Source organism: Crotalus tigris, unplaced genomic scaffold (genome assembly GCF_016545835.1).
Source record: "Crotalus tigris isolate CLP2741 ecotype Arizona unplaced genomic scaffold, ASM1654583v1 scf7180000023677.1417738, whole genome shotgun sequence".
In the NCBI taxonomy this organism is placed as follows: Eukaryota; Metazoa; Chordata; class Lepidosauria; order Squamata; family Viperidae; genus Crotalus; species Crotalus tigris.
In genome coordinates, this window is record NW_024100113.1 from 948,649 (window position 1) to 969,762 (window position 21,114).

General features: G+C 36.9%; 1 protein-coding gene across 7 annotated transcripts in view; it reads right to left on the reverse strand.

Annotated features, from left to right (window-relative positions):
* The window catches only part of LOC120297712 (metabotropic glutamate receptor 8), a 552,386-nt gene that overhangs the window by 128,068 nt on the left and 403,204 nt on the right, over positions 1 to 21,114 (reverse strand). The gene's annotated exons all lie outside the window — the stretch shown is intronic.

The following is a 21,114-nucleotide window of genomic DNA, read 5'->3' on the forward strand; positions in this document are numbered from 1 at the left end:
ATGTAAGTTTGGGTCTTTCTATGCATGTGTATGTGATTTACTTTAAATATCTTGTTGCAAGGTGTGGTTGTGTATGCATTCAATTTACTACTTTGTCCCACTTCTTTATTGCTGATGCAGGATAGCTTGGAAAATCAGTTCATTAAAAACAGTTCCCTTGGTTTTGAAAGCAAAAAAACCTAAACAAAATGGCCCAGAAAAATCTACTAATTTTCTTGAAATCTCTTCTAGTATAATATTGAACTTGGATATGTTTTTAGGTCACTTGATAAAACTTCAATATTATACTAGAAGAGTTTTAATTAAGACAAAACAAGATCAACTGCAGCTGCTTTTCATATAGAAATTCAATACATAAATAAGCTTTGTTTAGTTCATGCCAAAACATTTTCTGATTCAGATTCACATTTGCATCTATTAAAAACATAAACCATTGTGTCTTATCTCTAGTGATGTCTTCATGAAGAAGAACAAGGTAGATTCTCTTGATTTCATGGAATGGCTAATGCTATGGCTTTCATTAACTGAGCTGCTTCTGGGTTCAATGGAGCCAGGCTAGCCATATTGCTTAGAGAAAGATGCAAGGAAGAAGCATGACAGGTGGGCTAAAAGAGAAGGTTGGAGACTCAGGAAACAACCTAGTCTAATTAAAAATTAAAAATCTGTATGAAAACCAATGTGAAGAAGTTGAAAAGGAAAATATTGCCACTCTGCTCACATTCACTTTGTTTAATGATTTTTCTTCAAAAATGAAAAGACATGTGCGAAAATGCTCCATTCTCTCATTTAAGATCTACTAATTAGCAACACTACTAATTAAACAATTGAGTGGAATACCCCACTAACTGTTACCCATTGAGCTTCATAATTAAATAGGGACTCAAACCAGGGTCTCTGAAGTCCAACACCTTTACTACTATACCATTTGTCTTTCAGATTGTGCTTATATAAGCTGTGATATGGGAAAGAGAGGTAGAAAATAGACCTCAGTGTGCTTATACATTTATGCATATATTCCATCATTTCAGACCACAAATTGGGAATGTTGACTATTTCTCTACAAGCTGCATTTAATATCTAGCTTCGTGTTTGCAAAAATATATTGATACATTTTCTTTCTAAATTCAATCATGCTCCCTTCACGTGGCTTAGAGCAGAGGTGTCAAACTTGCAACATCATGTGACGTGTTGTGACGTATCATAACTTTTTCTCCATTGCCGGCAATGGAGTGGGTGTGGTTTTGGCATGATGCATCCAGCCCGTGGGCCAGCAGTTTGACTCTCCTGGCTTGGAGAATCTATGAACTCCCTCTCCCTTATCTTCCTTCTGCCATCAGGGATAAAAAAAGCGTATCAACCCCTCTCCAAATACTTTAATGTCTATTAAAGACACTTGATTGCCTGAGCCAGTGTGCATCCTACTCTGACTTAAAAACTCAAACTTTTAAATTACAACCTACTTTGTGGAGTACTGGGGTAATTGGTCAGGCTGATTAGGAAGCTTGCCTTCTCCAGGAATTGACTTCCTCAACATTGTCAGGTGTTGTTTGCTGACAAGATTCAATGTATTAGCTAGTGAGGTAATCCAAAGAGGAAGCATGACCAGATGGAGTAATTCCACTTTATTGTAAGGTTACATTAACAGAATCTTGAAAGTTTGAAAGTACATTTCTCCCCATCGCCTTTACAATCCAAGAAATTAGGGAAGGTCCCTTCTAAGAATTTGCCATGCCACCATTCCCTGTATAGGCTAAGCTGCCTCTTATTGGAGCATTCCCCTCACTGTGGCTCACCCTCCTGTCTCCCAGGGTCATTCTCACAAACCATTACACAGTATTACTTAATCAGAAGAGGCAGCAAAAACAAGCCAACAACGAAGTGAAATTTAATACTACAGACATAGGCAGATCATAGAAAAAAGAGGCTGGCACAAAACAAGTAGCTTTGATAATGTTTTCCCAGCCTCCATTCTTTAAAGCAGTAAGTGCTTGGACTGGTGCCTAACAATGTTCATTTGGCACAATTACACTAACTCTAATGTAGAGTCTTATAACTTCCCAAGTCATACAGAATGTAAATGTAAACCTTCTACCCAAAAGTGCATACATATTCCTTGAATGGTCACCTTTGAACCCGTATACCTAGAGCTAAGAGCTGAACTGAACTTCCACCTTATTGCAAAATCAGCAAAGTGGCAGTTTGTTTTAGAAGTAAAGTTGAAAATTATGGCAAAATAAAGAAAGGGATAGTTGATAAAGCAAATGAAATCCAAAGTTTCATTGTCATCCCTTTTGTCATTTTGCAAATATGGAATGAGGAAAACATACATCCTTGCTGCTAATCAATCAAACAGTTAGCAAAAGCATTAGAGATGGTTTCATTCACAGCTCAAATCTCAATATGTAAAGATCTTCCTATTAGGTTTCTGTGCCCTCTCATCCAATTCCTATTCCCTTGAGGTCTAAAACTATCCCTGCTGGTAGGCTGAAAGTAGTGGTTTGAGTAGGGAAACACTTGGGAAGTGTTGAATGACTTCTTGGGAAGAAGAACATTTGCAGGTTTCAACAACCAAGTTTTTAAAGATAATGTGAATCTACTCTTCCATCATCTAGTAACTTATTTTCTTGGCTAGCACTTCAGGCATGTCTGATTTAAGTTGGCACGTACTACTACTTCTGGGAAGGACATCCAATTTCACGGGCCATAATGTTACTTTAAGCTGTAAAGTTGTATCTTGTTCACAATTTCATGTTAGGTGATTTGTAGGTTTGCTTTTCTGAGAAGACCTCTTCCCTTGGTTTGTTTATTGTCTCATGGAGTCAATAAACTTCGCAAGATTTTTCCGAAGTGGTTTTCTCTTAGGGCTGAGAGAAAGAGCGTGAGTGACCTGAGGTTACCCAGCTGGCTTCCTACTAAGGCAGAACTAGAATTCACAGACTCTAGTTTCTAGCCTGGTGCATTAATTACCACACAAAACTAGCTTACTTAGTAATAGATTTTTTAGTATATAAAAACAATATTTTTAGTGCCAGATTTTCTATCAGCTAACTGGTTATATTAACTTGACCAGTATGATACACAGGACAGTTTCCAAGAGATAAAAGAGAATGCCCAGTTAGGATAAATGTGGCAGCTTGCAGAGCAGGCAGGCCGACCTCTGAGGAGCAGATAATATTGTGGGCATAGAAAGAAGCAGGTTGGTAGGGAAAATGTAACCCACAGGGACAATTATAAGCTTTACAAATTGAAATAATTTGTAAATTATAAATTGAAGTAATATGTCCAGGGAAGCAGGGTTAGGCAAGTAGGCTCAGATAGGATTTTGTAGGCTAGCATTTGAGGACCAGAAAGAACACATACAATCATTTATTGGAATTCTGCAATTAAAAGTTACCCTAAGTCAGTGGTGGTGAACCTATGGCATGCGTGCCAGAGGCGGCACTCAGAGCCCTCTCTGTGGGGACATGTGTCATGCTCCAGAGATGGCAACTGTCCCCCTTCAACCAGCTGCCTGCTAAACTTGCCGAGGTCTCACGTGACCAGATACATCGCAGCATCCATGCACTCGCTGGCCTCTGTGTGCAGGTGCCAATGGTGTCAGGCAGCAGCTGCCTGGCCCCTGCCTCACCTTGCCCTGAAATAATGGCACCCCCGCCCTGCCTCCCCTTGCCTTGCCTCATCCTGCAGGATGAGCTTCCTGCCCATCGCCCCACCTGCCAGAGACCCCCTGGATCTCCCCCAACCCTGCCCAGCCCCCACAGGTATCCCTCCCCATGAGCAACATTGAGGTGACCACGCCCACCTTGACCACACCCACCCAGTCTGCCATGACCACCACAGCCATGCCCACCCAGTGGGCCACGCCCACCTGGCACCCAAAGATAAATAAGTGGGTTTGGGGTTGCAGTTTGGGTACTCGGGCTCTAAAAGATTTGCCATCACTGCCCTAAGTCATTCATTCATTATAGGCTTTTGGAAACTCAGGCAAATGAGAGTAGACGCTGGTGGAAGGCAGCCGGCATGGAGAGTAAAAGCCATGGTCCCTTATTTTCAGAAAAAAACTAAAACAAACTTTAACCAAGCCATGGAAATCGATTCAACACTGGGGCTCATTTGTGATAGTTGCCAAATATTGTTGCAGTTTTCACAGGCTATCTAAAAGGATCCCACTGCTAGAAAATAGAGCTGTAAGGTTTCATCTACATTGCCTAGGAATAAGACAAGCTGCTATGTTTCTTGTTTGATATTCTTCTTTCACCTATCCATCCAGAAGAATGACAGTGTCATACAGAAAACATTGCCCTAACGCTAAATGGTTTGCAATCGCTCTGTAGTGTTATTGCAGTGTCAAACTGATTGGCTAATACTCTTACTATTTGCAAGTACATTGTAATGAAGAATCCCAATGAAACGTTAAAACATGGCCAATAGACACATAAATAGGAATAAAAAGGGCAGAGTTAAGGTAAGAAAAATATTTTGACCCTATAAAGTATTCATTTTTTACATCAAAGGCTTTTGCTCATAACACATTTGCATATTACATGCCATCTGTCATATGCTATCAAACAGGCCTATTTAACCTGACTACTGGAGGTGACTTGATTAGCTTTGTTGAAGTAAAGAGTCACCAGTTTTTCCTTAATGAAGCAAATATGATGGCCATAAACTACTAACAGTCCCGATTCCTCTGAAGCTTTTATCACAGCTACTTGATTAAGGCCTACTTAGAGTCCTCTTGTCCTCTCTGGCTAAGTTCCTAACCAGTAGGTGCTGAGTGGAGAGTGGAAAGCTAGTTATTTTGACATGGATATCCCTGGGTGGTATCCCTTCTCACCAGCATCTGATAGCCAGGTCAGTTAGTAAAGGGTGGTAAGCAGATGGTGCAGATCCCAGCACTGCACCATACCTCCAGCAGCTGATGGCCAATGTTTCTGGAGGAGGATGGGTGAGTGGCTTCATGAAAGACACATCACATGACAACCCTGGATATTATAAAATAACAAAGAACACTAGCAAACTATTGGATATCACCTATCACCTTTTTGTATATGTTTGTGTGATTCCTTTGAGTCAGTGTTGACTCCTGGAAATTTCCTGGATAAGTCTCAGATGACTTTGTGCCTAAATTAAAATTGGAACTCACAGTCTCTCAATTTCTTTCTTGCCTGATGCCTTAAACATTACACTAAACTGGCTTTCCAGCTATCATCTACAAATACTAAAATCATAAAATAATTAAGGAAGATGTTTATCATTTTTTTTTAGAATTTCTTGGTGAATATTTAAATTATTGGATAGCATGTCTTGAATGGTCAACATAAATATCTTTCTGAATAAAATAAAATTTAAAATATTCCTTTTGAAATATTTTTTATAAACCTACACATAAGGTAATGTCCCATCAATTGTGTATAAAAGAAAAGATAAAATTCAACATGTTAACTAAAGGAAAAGTCTACTACATGCTTTATTTATTTATTTGTTTGTTTGTTTGTTTAACTGTAAATGGCCACCCCACTCACTCTCAGTATCCTTGATAGCTTACAAAAATAAAAATCCAATATAAAAAAATAATAATAAAGCAATAATTCCCATCCCCTTGGTGACAATAATAAGATAAACCATTTGATGGGCTCCATTTCACTCCGGGATCTCCTGGTCCATTGGCAGGATGGCGTTGTAAAAAAGTTAAAGTGAGGGTCAATCATATTTCTGCAAGAATGATGATCCACAGGGATGGAGCCACCATGGAGAAGGCCCTCTCTGAACAGATGTTATGAGTCCAGGAGAATCCTCAGATTATGCAATGGGTCTGTCTGGGGCAGTGCTACCCTATCTAAGATCAAAAATGGCAATGTATGGTGCTAGCCGGCATATTCCAGTACCCTCATCTCTCCAGCACTACTGGTCAAGACTCACAATAATTAAATTAATAGCAAACTGAAAATATAGTAGGATTTCCAATGCACATAGCAAAGTTATTTCCAGTGCACATAGCAATAGAAATTGTTGGACAACTGGAAAAAAGTAATTGATTCTGCTCTTTCTTAAAAGTACTTTACACAAATCTTGTCACATTTTCTTGCTGCTGATATATCACATTCAGTTATATCACTATTGTCTGTCACATTGCTTGACAGACATGATATGAACCATCTCAACAAGACATAGCAGCATTCTAAATTTGTACCACAGACTTCCTCTACACTCCACTCTCCTTTCTGTGCAAAAAGAATATGTTTATTCATTACTTTAAACTGATATGCAATTAATGGGGATTAAATTATTTTCCTGCTATCCAGAGGCAATTAAGGGTGTATGTCTCTACTAATTAACATGCCTTGAATGACTGATTTATTCTGACAGTTGGCAGGTAGTAATTGTCCGTATGATTCTATTATTGAGCTGTAGTTTAAGTCTTCTTTGCTACTAAGTTTCAATACTTATTAAACGTATTTTCCATACGTTTACAACAGCAAACAAATAAGCAAACATTGGCTGCACAATAGTGAACAAAATTATGGAATTTAGCCAAGTTGCTAAAGGAGCTCCAAATAATTCACTTTCATTAAATATTCTGGTTAAATTATTAATTCAGATTTTAGGAACACAAGCTTTTTTTACCTTGGAGTTAATGTGTCTGTAGGTAACTTTCAAATGTTTTCTTTGTTCTAACAATAAAGTTTTTTTTTATTAGAGTCAAAAGAATCACACTCTGCCTCAATTTTCACGCATTAAAACATACATGGATTTTTTTCTGTTCTATTCTTCAATATTTATTTAAATATTGTTTTAAATATTTCTTACAAAATATCCCCACAAATACATTTCAAAATATGCTCTGTAATATGTTTCTGAACCTTAGCAACTTGATGATCTGTGGACTTTGACTACCAGAATTCCGCAGCCATTAATTCCCCATGCTGCCTGAGAAATTAAAAAAATTGAAATCCATACATTATGAATAAGAACCTTGCATTAACTATGAAGAAATAGAAGTGAACAGATGAACAATAGAATTGGACAGGACAGATGCAAAAATTGTATAAAATTGGTATCTTGAAGAATATATCTGCTTTCACAAAAATCTCTATCTTGCTTTTAAAAAATTAAAAAGATGACTTGAAAAATAGCAAGTTACATATAATAGCATACAATGAATAAATTCTAGATATACGAGAAATGGTTTTGAAGAATGGCAGGGCTCTGACCACTATTATTTTCAAAACTACTGATTGCGTTTTGATAGAAGTATTAATGCTGTTTCAAAGAAAGGGTCATTTTCTGGATCTAAACTGATGAAAAAGAAGATATAAAGATAAATTTGGAAGCTTTACATGGACTTTTGGCAGATTAGTTCAAAGCTAAGGCCAGAAAAAAACAAACGTTTAGCTTTCGGACCAGATGAAACAGAGAACAATTACCCCTGGGTCACTGGCATCTATGAATTCACAAAGTGCCCTTAGTAAGAATGAATGAGATATGAGGCAACTATAAATAAATAGAATGGGATATGATACAGTGCTATAGTAGATCCATGTGATTTTTTCTGTAACAGGGGCTTTCAGTGTACTAATATTTACAATTGAAAGAAAAAAGGATCACTTTCTCTTTACAGTTTACATGATTGCCTCTTATGGCCATGGAAGATTGCACTGACCTCTGGTATAGTTTTAATGTATTTTTACAAAGCTCTGGAAAGTGATCAGTTTATTATTTTTTTAAAAAATAAAGCGGGGGAGGATGCAGTTTCTTGTGTGATTAGCTACAAAGAATCATGAGATGGGCCTTCACTGTAATTCTCAGTAATGACAAAGGAAAAGTACCACATATTCAAGAATAATTTCTAATTCTTTTATGCTGAAAGTTTCAAGGCAAGAAAATAAAATAACTCAGTAACAGCTATCCAGTAAGACACATTAAGAATGTATGAATGGCTGTAGCAATGTCATAATAAAAATATATCTTATTTATAAAGGGCTTCTTATAAAAAAAATCTTTATAAAGTTGACATACAGCATACCACCATTCACAATTAAGATATTTACTTAAACATCTTAACATGCCTAGAGGCTGTTAAGGCCTGGATGGGAGCAACAGACTGAAACTGAACTCTGACAAGATGGAATGGCTCTGGGTTTGAGGTTCTTTAGTCCATGGAGAATTGCCATCTTTGGTTTTGGATGGGGTGGCACTGCCCCAGATAATTACAGTGCATAATCTAGGAGTTCTCTTCTACTTACGATTCCTGCTTGAGGAAAAGTGGCAGTTTTGCTAGGAGAGTCTTTGCATAACTACAGATTGTACATCAGTTACGTCCTTTCCTGGATGAACAATCCCTATACCCTAGTCAACTCCCGTTTTGACTTTGCAATGCTCTTAACATGGGGCTGTCTTGAAAAGTATGTGGAAGCTTCAATTGGTTCACAATGCAGCAATCTGCATGGTTTTGAACAGGTCTAGATTTTCACCTTTCCTGCCAATTTGCTTCCAGGTCCAATTCAGGTGCTTTTGTCACTTTCAAAGACCTACACGGCTTGGGGCCAGGTTATTTGAAAGACTATTTTTTCTCAATCACATCACCCAATCCACTAGAGCAAAGAGGCAGGGAATGCTATACGTTCCTCTCCTAAGAAGGTACATCTGATGGGACCAAGAAGGCGGCCCATCTTCTTGGTCCCATTAGATGTGATATTTCCTGTGGAATGTCATGAATGCAGAGATAAGAGTGGTCCCCACTTTGACATCCTTTCTCAAGGCCCTGAAGACATGGTTCTGGCAATGGGCCCAGGGACCCCAAAATTATATGGAGCCCATCAAGGATTTCATTTGATTGCTGTCACCAGAGGGGTAGCATGCTTTTAACATTGTTTTTGTATTGGTGTCAATAAGAGTGAGTTGGATAGCCATATAAATTTTCTTTAATAAATAAATAAAACAAACATAAAACCTATTGTTCTATTAATAATATACAAGAAAAATGGGGAAGGAGGATAAATATTCACCCAGAAATCAAGCATGTATTTGTTTGTTTATTGATTGGTTTTTGCCCTGTTTTCATTTCTAGTAGATTAAGGATGATTTCTTTCCTACAGAAATTGTCTTTTACTAAACCAGTGCAAATTCAGAATAATTAATATATTATAATTAATTAATAAAATGCAGTGCAATTTTAACCCTCCCCAACTTGAATGTCTTTGTTGTTGTTGTTGTTACTTGCGAAGTCGTGTCCGACCCATCGCGACCACATGGACAACGTTCCTCCAGGTCTTCCTGTCCTCTACCATCTTCTGGAGTCCATTCAAATTCACACCTACTGCTTCAGTGACTCCATCCAGCCATCTCATTCTCTGTCTTCCCCTTCTTCTATTGCCCTCAATCTTTCCCAGCATTAGGCCCTTCTCCAGTGAGTCCTTCCTTCTCATTAGGTGGCCAAAGTACTTGAGTTTCAACTTCAGGATCTGGCCTTCTAAAGAGCAGTCGGGGTTGATCTCTTCTAGGACTGACCGGTTTGAACGCCTTGCAGTCCAAGGGACTCGCAGGACTCTTCTCCAGCACCATAGTTCAAAGGCCTCAATTCTTTGCGCTCAGCCTTTCTTATGGTCCAACTTTCACAGCCATACATTGCAACTGGGAAAACCATGGCCTGGACTATACGCACTTTTGTTGGCAGGGTGATGTCTCTGCTTTTTAGAATGCTGTCTAGATTTGCCATAGCTTTCCTCCCCAGGAGCAAGCGTCTTTTAATTTCTTGGCTGCAGTCCCCATCTGAGGTGATCTTTGAGCCCAGAAAAATAAAATCTGTCACTACCTCCATTTCTTCCCCATCTATTTGCCAGGAATTGAGAGGGCCGGATGCCATGATTTTGGTTTTCTTAATGTTGAGTTTCAAGCCAACTTTTGCACTCTCCTTCTTCACCCGCATCAAGAGGCTCTTTAGTTCCTCTTCACTTTCTGCCATTAGAGTGGTATCATCTGCATATCTTAGGTTGTTGATATTTCTCCCGGCAATCTTAATTCCAACTTTTGATTCATCTAGCCCTGCCTTTCTCATGATGTGCTCTGCATATAAGTTAAATAGGCAGGGCGACAGTATACAGCCTTGCCGGACTCCTTTTCCAATTTTGAACCAATCAGTGGTTCCGTGTCCAGTTCTCACTGTTGCTTCTTGACCCGCATATAGGTTTCTCAAGAGACAAATGAGATGGTCTGGTACTCCCATCTCTTTAAGAACTTGCCACAATTTGTTGTGATCCACACAATCAAAGGCTTTTGCATAGTCAATGAAGCAGAAGTAGATGTTTTTCTGGAACTCCCTAGCTTTCTCCATGATCCAGCGTATGTTGGCAATTTGATCTCTAGTTCCTCTGCCTCTTCGAAATCCTGCCTGTACTTCTGGTAGTTCTCGATCCACATACTGCTGGAGTCTAGCTTGTAGGATTTTAAGCATAACTTTACTAGCATGTGAAATGAGTGCAATGGTGCGATAGTTTGAACATTCTTTGGCATTGCCTTTCTTTGGAATTGGAATGTAAACTGACCTTTTCCAATCCTGTGGCCACTGTTGAGTTTTCCAAATTTGCTGGCAAATTGAGTGTAGCACTTTTACTGCATCGTCTTTTAAGATTTTGAATAGCTCAGCTGGAATACTGTCACCTCCACTAGCTTTGTTGTTGCTCAGATTTTCTAAGGCCCATTTCACTTCACATTCTAGGATGTCTGGTTCGAGGTCAATGACCATCTCATTGTGGTTATCTGGGATGTTAAGCTCATTCTTGTATAGTTCTTCTGTGTAGTTTTGCCATCTCTTCTTAATCTCTTCTGCCTCTGTTAGGTCTCTGCCATTTTGGTCCTTTATCATGCCCATCTTTGCATGAAACGTTCCCTTCATATCTCCAATTTTCTTGAAGAGATCTCTGGTCCTCCCTATTCTGTTGTTTTGTTCTATTTCTTTGCACTGTTCATTTAAGAAGGCATTCTTATCTCTTCTAGCTACTCTCTGGAATTCTGCATTCAATTGGGTGTATCTTTCTCTTTCTCCTTTGCCTTTTGCTTCCCTTCTTTCCTCAGCTATTTGCAAAGCTTCCTCAGACAGCCATTTTGCTTTCTTGCATTTCTTTTTCTTTGGGATGGTTTTAGTTGCTACCTCTTGTACAATGTTGCGAACTTCCATCCATAGTTCTTCAGGCACTCTGTCTATCAGATCTAATTCCTTAAATCTATTTGTCACCTCTACTGTATATTCATCAGGAATATGATTTAGTTCATACCTGAGTGGCCTAGTGCTTTTCCCTACTTTTTTCAATTTAAGCCTAAATTTTGCAACAAGAAGCTCATGATCTGAGCCACAGTCAACTCCTGGTCTTGTTTTTACTGACTGTATAGAGCTTCTCCATCTTTGGCTGCAGAGCACATAGTCAATCTGATTTCTATATTGACCGTCTGGTGATGTCCATGTGTAGAGTCGTCTCTTGGGTTGTTGGAAAAGAGTGTTTGTTATGACCATCGTATTCTCTTGACAAAATTCTATTAGCCTGTGCCCTGCTTCATTTTGTACTCCAAGGCCAAACTTGCCTGTTATTCCGGTTATCTTTTGGCTTCCTACCTTAGCATTCCAATCCCCCATGATGATAAGGACATCATTTTTTGGTGTTAATTCTATAAGGTGCTGTAGGGCTTCATAGAACCGGTCAATTTCATCCTCTTCAGCACCAGTGGTTGGGGCATAGATTTGGACTACTGTGATATTGAATGGTTTGCCTTGGATTCGAATTGAGATCATTCTGTCATTTTGGGGATTGTATCCCAGTATTGCTTTTCCTATTCTTTTATTGACTATGAAGGCTACTCCATTTCTTCTGAAGGATTCTTGCCCACAGTAGTATACCTGATGGTCATCTGAGTTAAATTCACCCATTCCTGTCCATTTTAGTTCGCTGATTCCTAAGATGTCGATGTTCAGTCTTGTCATCTCTTTTTTGACTACGTCTAGCTTGCCTTGATTCATGGATCTTACATTCCAGGTTCCTATGGAGAGAAAATCTTTACAGCATCGGACTTTCCTTTCACCACCAGATATATCCACAGCTGAGCGTCCTTTCGGCTTTGGCCCAGTTGCTTCATTCTTTCTGGCGCTACTAGTACTAGCCCTCTGCTCTTCCCCAGTAGCATATTGGACACCTTCCGACCTGAGGGGCTCATCTTCCAGCGTCATATCTTTTTTCCTTTTAGTACTGTCCATGGGGTTTTCATGGCAAAGATACTGGAGTGGTTTGCCATTTCCTTCTCCAGTGGATCACATTTTGTCAGAACTCTCTGCTATAACCTGTCCGTCTTGGGTGGCCCTGCATGGCATAGCTTATAGCTTCATTGAGTTACGCAAGCCCCTTCGCCACGACAAGGCAGTAATCCATAAAATTAAATGTCTTTAATTGATGTAAAATTCAACTCCCAGAATTCCACTGTCAGCACTGTCATTGTAAGGATCCTGGGAGTGAAGTCCATGATTTTTCAAGTGTCCATACTGGAGAAGATTTATCTCTCTAATGCAAACACAGTATATCAAGGGATAGGCAGAAATCTACAAGGGCTCTATTAATTTACCTCTAATAAATTGTCATAAGAAATGGATGGTTGGTAGAAGTTAGAGAAGGCTAATTCTAAATCTTTCCTTATCTCCTCCTCCAGCCTGCAAGATCATATTTTCCCCTCTAATCTTGAAATGATTATTTGTGGTGGAGTAGGAAGTGAACATAAAGCAGGCCTTAAGTCACACTTTCATGTAAAATTTCTTTTGTGATAAAGGCACCCTAGTTTTTCATTTTCCTTGGGTTGAGTGAATACAATTTCTCTTTCCAGTCACATAATACTCATTACCTAGGATGTCTTCTGTTAGATATACTGGACTCATGCAAATAATTCCCTTATTCAGATTTATTCAGACTGGCTGTCTCTGTCTCTGTCTCTGTCTCTCTCTCTCTCTCTCTCTCTCTCTCTCTCTCTCTCTCTCTCTCTCTCTCTCTCTCTCTCTGTGTGTGTGTGTGTGTGTGTGTGTGTGTGTGTTGTAAACTCATTCATCTATCCAATTTTTGCTATGTCTGGTTAATCTAGATCAAAGGCAATAAATGTATTGTAATTGGTCTTGAAAACATTTAATGTATTTGGGGACCATCTGGTAACAAATTAAACTTTCAAATATCATTACAACCTGAGCCCTGTACATCTCCCTTGCCAATTTTGCTATCATGATGGCTGAGTGACATTCTTATTTCTCTTTCAGCTTACAAATGCATCAATAATACATTATTTTCTGAGGTAGAATTTGCACCAAAAAGTCTCTGTGTTTAATATATGCTGCAAAGGATTTAATTTAATTTAATCTGTGTTTAAAATATTCTATAAAATATTCTATCATTAAAAAGTTCCATTACTTAATGATAAGAATATTATTTATAAAATCATTTTGCATGTTTTCAAAAAAATATTTCCCATTATGCCTAATTTTTCATGCTCTTTAATCCAATTTACTTCTTTGTTTAAAGAACTAAGATATAAAGGGTATGATTAAATCACTAGAGTGAGATTATCCATTCAAGTATGATTGATCAATAGAGGAATGCTTGTTATGAGAATAATTTCATACTCTAGTGTTTCTGTAATAATATGTTTTGTATTTTGATAGCTGCCTTGACTCTTGAGAAGTTACTAACAATACATGGAGTTCAGATAACATGCAGTGCAGTTTTTCTTAACGTGGCTGCATGGAACAAACTTGGATCAATGGACAACTATATAGAAATGTTAATCTAGAAGGCTTAAAGTAGAATCTAAGGAAAGATATAATCCTAAATCCAGCAAATAAACCTAGCCAATCCAGGTTTGACTTTATAATGAAAAGAACATATTGTCCACTCTATTCATTCTAAAAATGACTGAATCCTTATTATGTAGTCATTTGTAGCTTCCTAAGATAGATTCCCAACTCATATTACAAGGTTTCCAATTCAAGCTGACAATTACAGAAAAGACATTGATATGATACAAATAGAGCCTTTTTATCTACACATATTCTTTGAATACTATAATATGCACTCAATGCCAATCTACTTCAAGAAAAGTTGCTTTGTAATAGACCTTGAAACATCAAGAGATGAAGAACATTTCAGAATTATGGAATTGTCCTCTGAAACTGTTGCTTTGAAACAAACAAACAAACAGAGTATCAAAAATGTAAGATAATTTCTGGAGCTTTCAGAAATAGGTGTATAAAAATCAATGTCTAGATTCTTCATATATTGTCTACCAAAAATGACATTGCCATGGTGTATACTATAGGCCACCCAACCAAACAGAGGAAATAGATGAACTTTTTGCTAGTCACTTAACCAAGGTATGTAAGAAGCACATCACAATAGTAATGGGGGACTTTAATTATCCTGACATCAACTGGGAGACAAACTCTGCACCAAGTGGAAGATCAAACAGATTCCTGACACCTAACAGAAAACTTTGTCTCCCCAAAAGTAGAGAAGGGAACTAGGGGATCAGCCATATCAGACTTAATTCTCACTAAAGAGATGAAATGATAGAAGGTGTTGAAGCCACAGGAACCTTGGGAAGGAGTGATAAACCACTCCAAATTAATCTGATTCAATTCAGATTTCAGTTGAATGGAGATCTCTAGTACTGATCTGCAACCAATTCCTGTGCTGAAATTAATTTGGCAGGCCACAGCCTATATGGAAGCCTATATTTCTATTATCAGAAAACTACATTTACCTATAAAAGTAAATACTCAATTATTATTACATATATTAATCATGATTACATTTCTGCTATTATTTTTTTAAATACAATTTTTAATGTAATTGTTTTTTAGAGCAGCAAGCTTTTAAGTTACTCTACATATCTGATTAATATCTAACTAATTAATACTATTAATGGTATTAAAAGCACTATTTCCATTTTGTTTCTGACTTTGTTACCTAGTGTGTTAAGCAATCTTCCCATAATTCTCAACCTCTCACTTCTTCTCTGTGTAGGCGTGTATGTTTTTTTACTTGCTTTTAATTGTTTGTCATTTGTCCCTTTTTAAGCCTTGAAGGAGAATATTGCCTTTTATCTTTTAATGCAATTATTGCTAGATGTCTTTCACATTTATTTTTAGTAAAAAGGTCAGATATTAATTGTTCTAAACAAAGAAATAAAAAGTGTCTTGCAGAAGGTTTGATATCAATTAACTTAAATAAACAACAAAATAAAAAGTGTCTTGCAGTATAATTACTTACTATTTATTTCAGACATTGTATTAAAGTGTTCTCTTTTACAGTTAAATCTAACAGAATAATGTCTGTCCTACTGTGAGAGCAGTTTGAAAATAGTCCTACAATGGGTGACTATTGTAATTAAAATGCAAATATAACAATGCACAAGGGAATTCACAAGGGAATACACAGAGCCACATGTGTACATATAGAAATACTCTGTAACTTTTCCTCATATAAATTAGTGGTAGCTTTTTAGAGAAGTATGGAGCATTCATAAGAAACTTTGAATTCCCAGATTCATATAGATTGACATTTGCAATGGACTTCAGCTGTTGAGCTAAGCAGGTTGTCATCAGCTCAAACAAATCAACATCTATCTGTCTTTCTATTTGTCAGGCAACTCATTTGGCAACAGATAAATAAGAAGATCTGTCATTTACTTCATTCCCAGGAACTTGATCCTACAGTTTGCACTGTTTGATGGGATCATAGTATAGCAGCTCTGAGCATTAAGAAAAAGAGGGCTTTACAAGAATATATTATTTTTTCCCCTAGAATGTCTATGCTGCCATTGGTCCACTAGGTCCTATTTACTGTCTACCTACTCAGCCCTGCAGTCAAGAAAGGCTTGACTGAACCAATATTGACATTGAAATATTAATGTTCCTATGTAATGATGTAGGTAAAATTCATTATACTGTAAAACTTTAAAATCAAGACCATTGAGATCCAGAAAGTAAGGATTATATTTGGATTTGTATTTATTCTAATGATAATTCAGTAATGGTTAATGATGAATTAGCACTCAGAAAAATAGTCTTCACAGGTATGACCATTGAGCTATAATTAAGTCAATTTTGTTGGCTGAGCTATTATTATCTACTGCAAGATCCATGGTGACTACTGAATATGTAGCATCTGTAAACATAACTCATATTTCTAATTAGAATGAGATACTTGTAAGAATTCATTAGGAAATTAATTGTCATCCATACTGGATGGTGTCATTGCAACAGGGAGTTCTAACAAACTCAAAGTTGTGTGCTTTGAAAAGAAGGTAAGACATTTTTAGTAGCAGCATTAATTTTAGCAGTTTTGTCTAGTAGTTAAGACAGCAGAATAGAAACCAGGAAACCATGAGTTCAGTCCCACCTTAGCCATGAAAGTCAGTCATTCTTGTTCAGTCCAATTTAAAGGCGGGATAAAGATTAAATAAATATTGTGTTAATCTAAAATTCATTATAATTCCTCTAGATCAGGGGTGTCAAACTGCCGGCCCGTAGACCAGTTGAATCATGCTGAAACCACTCCCATCCCATTGCCAGCAATGGAAAAAAGTTGCGATACGTCATGACATGTCACATGATATTGCGAGTTTGACACCCCTGCTTTAGATGATTCATTTTAAATAACACTTGCCAACAGTAATTTAGCGAGATGGTAATCCTTTTTGTGTGAGTGGGTGGTGCTTCAGGCCTTTTAAGGAGGTGATGATTTCCTCCTTCTTAAGAAATCATTGCTAGCTACCATCCTGATGGACATTTTTCATTCTTTTCATTTCATTCTTCTCTTTCTTGAGAATGTTGTCAAGAATGTGGCTGTGGTATAGCTCCAGAGGATCTTGGATTATCTGGACCCCTTTGAGTATTCAGGGCAGGATATGTGAAAGAAACAGCATTTATTGCACTTCTCAAAGATCTCTAGCAAGAACAGTGTAGTATACCCTTGCTTTACATGACTTCTCAGCAGCCTTTGATATTATCAACCATGGTATCATTCTGGAATGGCTTCAGTGGTTTAAAGTGAGGAGCAGTGTTGTCCTGGTTTACTTCTCCTCAGGCCATTTACAGACAATGTTGACCAGATGAAAAAGGTCTGACCCTAAGCCCCTGGGTTCCATGATCCCCTAAGGGTTAGTGCTATCTCTGTTCCTGTTTAACATCTACAAGAGAACACTGGATGAGATCATACATCACCAACTGAGTGAAATACCATCAGTGTGCTAATGGTACATCTCTGCCCATGTTAAATTAAGCAATATTATGGCTACCTTCTCTCAGTGCCCAGAGGATGTTGAGGATTGGGTTGGGGACTAACAGCTTAAAACTGAACCCTGGCAAGATAGAGAGGCTTTGTGTGCAGGCTCCTTGACTCTTGGGCAATTATCATCTTTGGTTGTAGATAGGGTTGCACTGCCTTAGACAAGCCTGGTATATAATATGGGGGTTCCCCTGGATTTGTGACTCCTTTTGAAGAACAAATGGCAGTTATGGCCAGGAGGGCCTTTGCACAACTGGGCCAATAGTCACTTCCCATTCGGACTACAATGCACCTACATTGGCCTGCCCTTGAGTATCTGCTTCAGTTGAATCAAAACACAGAGGTTCAGATACTTTTGCACATGACTAAATTTACACATGCATTGTTTGCTAATTTGCTTTCAGTTGCAATTCAAGGTCCTGATTATCATAGCTTTTAAAATATAAATGGCTTGGGGCCAGGTTATTTGAAGTACTGCCTCTCTCCAGTTACATCTACCTAGACCATCATTCCAGAAAAGGAGAACATGTTGTGGGTCCCATCTATTAAGGTGGTACATCTGGTGTGTTCTTGTGTGACCAAGAAAACGGGCCTTCTCTGTCCTGACTCCCTCCCTTGGAACATCATTCCCTAGAGATAAGATTTCACCCTCCCCCCCCACTCCCCACAGACACACATTTTATTACTATTTCAAAAGGCATTGAAGACATAATTCTGGAAATAGGCTTGGGGAACCCAGGATGATACAAAACTGATCAAGTGATTTATTGACAATGTGGGGGGAAAAGTGGGCAGGGGATTTTGAGGTTTTAAATTGTGGTTTTTCATTACTATATGCCATCCAGAGTTATTGTGTGTGAATTGGGCAGCCATATAAATTTTCTTAATAAATAATAAATAACTACCAGCACTGAAATTACTTTTGTTAAGCAAAGCCTGACATTTTTTTCTCAGTATATTAAACAATGAAATAGAACTGAATGTCTTATTTTTGGTTCAACAAATTAACTTTTTCTGTATGCTCAGAGAAGACACATATGAAAGAGCATATGGAAAATGCTTGAATAAAAACAATTGCTTTTGGATGTAGGATGTATATAATTCTATGTAATAAGATAGTATTGTAACATCATATTTAGATGAACAGAGAGGAAACAAAGTGGTATCAATAAGCAGTTAGTAAATTCACAATATGCAGGAAATTCTAAAACATCTTTGAAAACTAGAATTTCATTTATCTCTCCTTGTTTTTCTTTATCTCTAGTTTCAAACTGACAATTTACTTCATGCCTAGAAATTATTTTTCCATTGTAATATATGAAAAGATTACAGTATTGGATTGAATGACTGGTGAAAGGCTATTAAGAAATAACAGCATTCTTTTGTTATTCTCCTGGCACCTATTTCCCATTGATCAAAATGTTCAGATTCAATGTTATTTTATAACTACTCTTTCTCTGAAAGGCAATTATAAAATAAAAAGTGTTTCAACTAAATAATTAATAAACCAACAGAAAATACAAAACAAGGCAATAGCACCAAATGGAATAGACATACATTAATTCCTTTGAAAAAGACAGTTCCTTTAAAAAAAAAAAAAACTGTTATCCTAGAAATTCCCAAAGAAGCAAGCATATCTTCAATTATTATTTAAATAAAATATTGGGGAGTCAGCCATATTTTTGAAAGAAAGACTTTTATAATCAAGGGTTATCAATATTTCTAAATATCACAAAGCAATATTGATCCACCAATAGGATCCTAAGCATAGGTTCCATGCACATGAATTTGAAAGCATGAGTAAAATACTCTTTAAGATAGCTGGGAACTAAGTGTTTTAGGACTATATAAATTAAAGTTAACATCTTGGACTAGATTTAGTCAGATCCATGATTTGGGATATTTCAATCTTGTATTGTGTAATATAGAGTGTGTAATATAGCATTGCTGCAATGTATTAATCTTTAATACTACAATTTTGTTCAATAAACCTGTGTTTACTCTTACTAAGGTTTTTTTAAAAAATAAAATGAGTGACAAGACACTGACACCCTTTTTAATGTATACTTTATAGAAGTCTGAAGACATTAAAATATAAATGCTGTTGTAGCATAGCATAGTAGCTAAACTTCCCTCAAAGTCAACTTTGCTTCTATTAACTATTCGTGTAGTGGTCTTTGCAATGACACATAAATGATTTGCCATTTTACTTTCTTCTATGATGTTTTTCAGTTTTCTATTCAACCAACACCTACCGTCAAAAGTCCTTTAAATAGTTCCTATTCAAGTTCAATATCCAACAGCCAAGAAGCTTCTTTAGGTTAGAACTGAAGAAGCTTCTTGAATGAAAACAAAACATTATCAAAGAAAAAACTAAGTGCAGTTCCCTTTGGAAAAAGCATTTTTAGGAAAACCATGATCTGGATAATTGAGAATCTCCACTGACTCCTATTTAAGTAATAACCAGGTATAACTGTCCTTTTTATTGTTTGTTTGTTTGTTTGTTTATGTCAACCAAAATTGATTTGAAATGTCTCTCAAGTGTTAAATCATCATCATCGGCATCATCATCATTATCATCATCATCATCACCACCACCACCACCATATGTAAAGCAAAACTTGTAAATATGAATAGAGAAAAATACTGTGAATGTCAAAATATATGAAATATAATCAGATTATCCTTTTCTTTTTGAAATATTTGAACTGAGTGCTAAACGAATGCCATGCTAATTGTAATAAAAATGAAATAAAAGTCTCTGCTCTACTAATAAATAGTATGCAGTTATAAAATACCTTTCCTTAATTTTAAGTAACTAACTTTATCTTTATACATGATTTTACGTAAATCTCAACAACTGACAATTCCAATAGTTCTGCTATCTAACACATCTTCTAATGTTATATTCATCTTAACTCTAGTTCACTACTGATCATACTCAGATACTTTCTTATTTTATTGCTGGATGATCAGGAGGGTTGGGAAAAAACAGTAGAAAGTTCAGAACTGTCTGTATATTGTGTTCAAAATATCCTGTTTTTAGAATTATATACAAAAACATTATTTGGCAGTTGATGCCTTTTTTTCCCCTTATACATCCCATCCTGCCTAAACTTAGTTTCAGATATTTGGTTTCTGATATGTAGTGCCTTTCCTTTTCTGTTACTAATATATTACACATTTTATCTTACATCTATTCATAGATAGTTTTCTGGCTTTTGAATTTTCTTAGGCCATTGATTGTATTGAAAAAAACCTACATCATATTCTTTCTAGGTGTCATTTATTACACAATCTTCCATCTATTTTCCTCCAAAGAAGGAGGAAAAAAGAATCAAGACGTTGTAAGAAGGTAAGCTGAGTATGTTGAAAATCTAGGGAGTTACTATATAATTGACAATCTGGACTCAACCAGGAAGAAGTAATGTTTTCAGGATAACTGTTCCATCCTGATAGAAATTAGCACATACTTAATAAAGCAGTTAGCCATTTTATTGCATGTAGAATGAAGGTGATTAAAGTGAAGACCACTCATATGTCTATGGTGTTTCTTTTTCCTATCTGTCCTACATTTTAATGGTTATTTAGTCTTCCACTTTTCAGCTTTAGAGCTAGGTAATTTTTAGTGGACATCAACATTTATCACCTGAGAAATGTATCACTCTCAAATACTATTTCATTTCTAAGTGTTAGGTTTAAAGAATATTGTTTTCATGAATGCCTGAAAAAAACGAATGAGAACTTCATGAATTATCCACATGGCCATGAATTTTATAGAATTTTCATTTTATGCTGTGAATTA